The sequence below is a fragment of the Berghia stephanieae genome, chromosome 1, assembly GCF_034508935.2.
Source record: "Berghia stephanieae isolate SIO BIC M18660-M18661 chromosome 1, UCSD_Bste_1.3, whole genome shotgun sequence".
NCBI lineage: Eukaryota > Metazoa > Mollusca > Gastropoda > Nudibranchia > Aeolidiidae > Berghia > Berghia stephanieae.
In genome coordinates, this window is record NC_088360.1 from 23,244,970 (window position 1) to 23,249,969 (window position 5,000).

At 37.8% G+C, this 5,000-nt stretch overlaps 1 protein-coding gene across 2 annotated transcripts in view; it reads right to left on the reverse strand.

Moving 5' to 3' along the window:
* LOC144970547 (alpha-(1,6)-fucosyltransferase-like) overlaps window positions 1–5,000 on the reverse strand; it is a 54,350-nt gene that overhangs the window by 34,501 nt on the left and 14,849 nt on the right. Inside the window, exon 1 of one of the 2 annotated variants that reach the window (XM_078910308.1) lies at window positions 2,175–2,349. The exons of the other annotated variant lie outside the window; for it this stretch is intronic. The gene's annotated coding sequence lies outside the window, so the exon portion shown is untranslated. Of the gene's footprint in view, window positions 1–2,174; window positions 2,350–5,000 lie in introns of those variants that run through there. 2 annotated transcript variants of the gene reach the window in all.

Consider the following 5,000-nt stretch of genomic DNA (forward strand, 5'->3'; position numbering starts at 1 on the left):
TTTGCCAAAAAAAAAAAAAAATAATAATAATAATAATAATAAGGGGTGGATTGGGGGGGGGGGGGGTGATAAAGGCGTTCCGATTGTTCTACGTGTTAAATGTTGCTGTTTGGCACGTGACATGGTATAGGATGAGATTAGGGAAGAGAAGCGTGCTTGTTTGGAGCACCTTGTCTGTGAGTACGGGGAATAGTTATTAGGAGAGAGAAGCGTGTTATCGCATTGGACGTCCCCAGAATTAGTAATCATGTTTACTTCACGGCTAGAAGTATGGTGATCAACGCTTTAGACATCCCAGAATTCTTAAACAAGAACAATACGGGAACGAAATAATCAAACAGAAAGGAGATAAAAGAAACAAAAAAAAAAAAACAAAAAAAAAACAAAAAAAAAAAAAACGAAATATATTACATAGAATACAAAATCAAGAACAAAACAAAAACAGCCAAGTTTTCCATTATTTTCTTCGATTAATCGACTTTTCCGTATTAGTCGTTTTCCGTTTAAGCGGTTTTCACTTGACACAGCAGAACTTTAACGCAAGACTGAGACGTAACAGGACAGAGACTTATCAATACAAGGAGGAAGAAAGGCGTTGAAAGAAGAGAGACTTTGTCACGGCCGAATCGATTCCACTGGTTTCTCCTTCATTCTTCCAGTTTCTTGATTGTTATTCAACTATCGCCGACATTATTGTGGGGCAAGTTTTTACTTGAAAATCCAATCAAGAACGACGTTTTAACGTTTCGGGCACAAGCCCCTTTTCGGCACACAGAAAACATATCGCATTCTTTAAAACTGATAGAGAAGAAAAAGAAAAAAAAAAGGAAGAAAAAATATTTTTTTAAAGCGTTTAAAATTCTATATAAATAAAAATCATAAATAATTGATAAATAGTACCTCCTCCCATATTCCAACTAAACTAAACTAGTTACTTTTCGACTTTTCAACAGCGCATGATAAACGCACCCCTATGCGATGAGCTGTCGTTTATATAAAACATAAAACTTACAAGAAACGTGTAGGTACTGACATTATGCATGTCTACCCGAGGAAAGACAAATATGACACGAGACAGTTATATACGTACTTCATAAGGATGTAGGTGTAACCACTAGATATTCCAAATCAATAAATAACTATAAAATGATTATAAGGAGCCGACAACAAGCAATGAAAACATAACGATCGCTGCGCACAGAGAGAGAGAGAGAGAGAGAGAGAGAGAGAGAGAGAGAGAGAGAGAGAGAGAGAGCGCACACCGCGTTCCTCTAACAAAACACATTGTTATCATTTATTAATAATAATAATAATAATAATAATAATAATAATAATAATAATAATAATAATAATAATAATAATAATAATATATAATATAATAATAATATCTTTATTGTCCTCAAAAAAGTGGCAATTTGTCATTTGGTTACACATTTATAACAATACAATATTGACATAGACACACTCACACAGATGCACACTAGTAACATAGTAGTCATCGAGAAAAAAAAAATTAAAAAAACAAAAAAAAAAAAACAACAAACAAACAAACCGGCATCAACAACAACAACAACAACAACAACAACAACAACAACAACAACAACAACAACAACAACATCATCGTCATCATCACCATCTTTATATAACCCGTCGTTCCTAACCGGTATCATGTCGGATTGAACCAGATGCCGTAAGTAAACTTTTAAATCAAAATAATTTTGACGACACTAGAATGTCAGAGTTGCCAACAAGCCTCCACCATTTTTGAAAAGATTTCTCATGTTTTCCCAAATAACTATGGTCATTTTCTCATATTTTTACCCAAAAAAATCACATTTTCAACATATGCCAGCATACAAAATTTCAAATTTAACGTTGACTGATTTGATGGAAACCTATCAGTGTAAATGTTGCTGCTCGAAGCTCGAAGAAATAAATAATAACATGAAGTTGAATGTAAGCCTCAATTTAATTACAAAAACAGATCAAATGAACGTTTCGGGTTTCCCCTTTATCAACAAAACAGGATGATTGAAACACCACAGACGAATGAGATGATGTGGTAGTGGCGTAGTTAACTACGCCACTACCACATCATCTCATTCAACAAACCAAAAAAAAAAAATCTTTTTTTTTTTAAACGAAAAAAAGGTTGGAGCTGTAGTGAAACAAACCGTAAATAAAGCGAAACTTTCGCGCACAAATCTTGTCTGCCTCAGCGAATAAGAAATTTAAAATCCGTTCAAATAAGGTAAGCAATAGATTATTGTTCAAATGAAACCGATAACTTAAACATATAGGTCTCTTCGTCACTAACAACACACCAAATGAAATCTATGGACAATAGAAACAAGAATGGTTAATGAATTGTATATTATCATACGTACTATATATAGATAGAATGAATGTGTTGCTTTGTCGATGTAAACCGGGGATCAAGATTCACAGCTGCAACCGCACATGACAATAGGTAAATAAATACCTCACTAAATACACATTGGACCATATCGAAGGTGGGGTGCAAAACTATCGTAAGTCGAGTTACGATAGTTTTGCACTGAGAGATATGTTGTGCGTTTAAATACTTCGCACCTTGTGTCAAATCGACATTCCTATCTCATGAAAAGCACAAAAAGTTATAAAATTTGATTTAAAATATCGTAACTAAACGGTTACAAATTTGTGGAAATAAAATAACTTGACATAAAATAGTCTTACAATAACCGGTTTTTACTTTGCCCTTCAAATTTATATATCGTGAGTAAGAGTCACGACAGTATCTTTGCCGGATATGTGTTTAACATAAAGCTGCTTGTTTGTTTGTTTGTTTGTTTGTTTTTAGGCTGTAAGGGGAACTTTGGACCACTATATAAGCTCGCTTCTCGATGTTCATCTCAACCCGGAGAAAGTTATAAAAATCGTAGTATATATGTGTACAAAACATCAGTACTAAAATCTTTGATTATATGCAAATAGGTTCTAATCTGAATTAATTCATATCCCAGCAAAACACATACACCCACTAATAGGTGGAAACTGGTGGGGATCGAACCCGAGACTATAAAAGACAGACACCAACTGGGTATAAATCCGTGACAAATGAGATAAGGACACCAGTGAAAAGTAATCCCTGGACTACACGAGGTGGGCACCAGTGGGGAACGAGCCCGGGGCTGTGGAAGTTGGATTGCCAAGATTACAGAATGTAGACATATTATTGTTCCAGGTTCACTCCTCACTGGTGTCTGCTCCAGATAGTCTCCAGATAGTGGGTTACACTAGTGCGGCTATGTGGTCTAGTGGTATGACACTCGCTTTCAGATCGGAAGGTCCTGGGTTCGAGCCTCACGCTCGGCGCATAGTTGAGTCCTTGGAAAACGCTCTTTACTCACATTCTCTCACCGTACTCAGGTGTAAAATGAGTACCTGACCGTTAACAGCGTTGTCTTTGTCCGAAAAATTATCATATCGCCTAACAGGCGGCATGTCCCGTCCTACATGTTAAATGTTGCTGTTGACCAAGGACCCCATGTAAAGCGCTTTGAGCACATTTAGTTGATATTGCGCTATATAAAGCTCAATTTTTTAAAAAAAATTTTTACATTCAAGTTAATATCTTCTTCCGTTTCCCTGGGCTCAATACCCAGTAGTGTCCACATCTCATAGTACGAACGAATCGGCGGTCTCAAGAAGTGGGTGAGAGAGGGATCTAGTAATGACTTTGAGTTTGAAACGAATATTTTTGTGTTCGTGGATAGCTCACACGGTAGAGCCACGCTCTCACCTGCCAGGCGGAGTTGTCGTACCAATAAGGTCGCAGGTTCAAACCCACCACCGCCGCGAAAAAATTTTTATTCTCTATTGTCTTCTGGCACTTTTCTATTCACTTCATATCTTGTTGTTACCAACATAAGTGCCTGCTCCACTCACTTTTCTGAATTAAAAATTCACCCCATACACCGGAGCATACTCAATGTCTCAATCGTTTCTATGTTATATGTTTGTGTTGAGAATATTGGCTATTAAGCTTAACTGCTGGTCAAAATTATTCGCGATGGTGGTGTACGAACGAATCGGCGGTCTCAAGAAGTGGGTGAGAGAGGGATCTAGTAATGACTTTGAGTTTGAAACGAATATTTTTGTGTTCGTGGATAGCTCACACGGTAGAGCCACGCTCTCACCTGCCAGGCGGAGTTGTCGTACCAATAAGGTCGCAGGTTCAAACCCCACCACCGCCGCGAAAAAATTTTTATTCTCTATTGTCTTCTGGCACTTTTCTATTCACTTCATATCTTGTTGTTACCAACATAAGTGCCTGCTCCACTCACTTTTCTGAATTAAAAATTCACCCCATACACCGGAGCATACTCAATGTCTCAATCGTTTCTATGTTATATGTTTGTGTTGAGAATATTGGCTATTAAGCTTAACTGCTGGTCAAAATTATTCGCGATGGTGGTGTACGAACGAATCGGCGGTCTCAAGAAGTGGGTGAGAGAGGGATCTAGTAATGACTTTGAGTTTGAAACGAATATTTTTGTGTTCGTGGATAGCTCACACGGTAGAGCCACGCTCTCACCTGCCAGGCGGAGTTGTCGTACCAATAAGGTCGCAGGTTCAAACCCCACCACCGCCGCGAAAAATTTTTTATTCTCTATTGTCTTCTGGCACTTTTCTATTCACTTCATATCTTGTTGTTACCAACATAAGTGCCTGCTCCACTCACTTTTCTGAATTAAAAATTCACCCCATACACCGGAGCATACTCAATGTCTCAATCGTTTCTATGTTATATGTTTGTGTTGAGAATATTGGCTATTAAGCTTAACTGCTGGTCAAAATTATTCGCGATGGTGGTGTACGAACGAATCGGCGGTCTCAAGAAGTGGGTGAGAGAGGGATCTAGTAATGACTTTGAGTTTGAAACGAATATTTTTGTGTTCGTGGATAGCTCACACGGTAGAGCCACGCTCTCACCTGCCAGGCGGAGTTGTCGTACC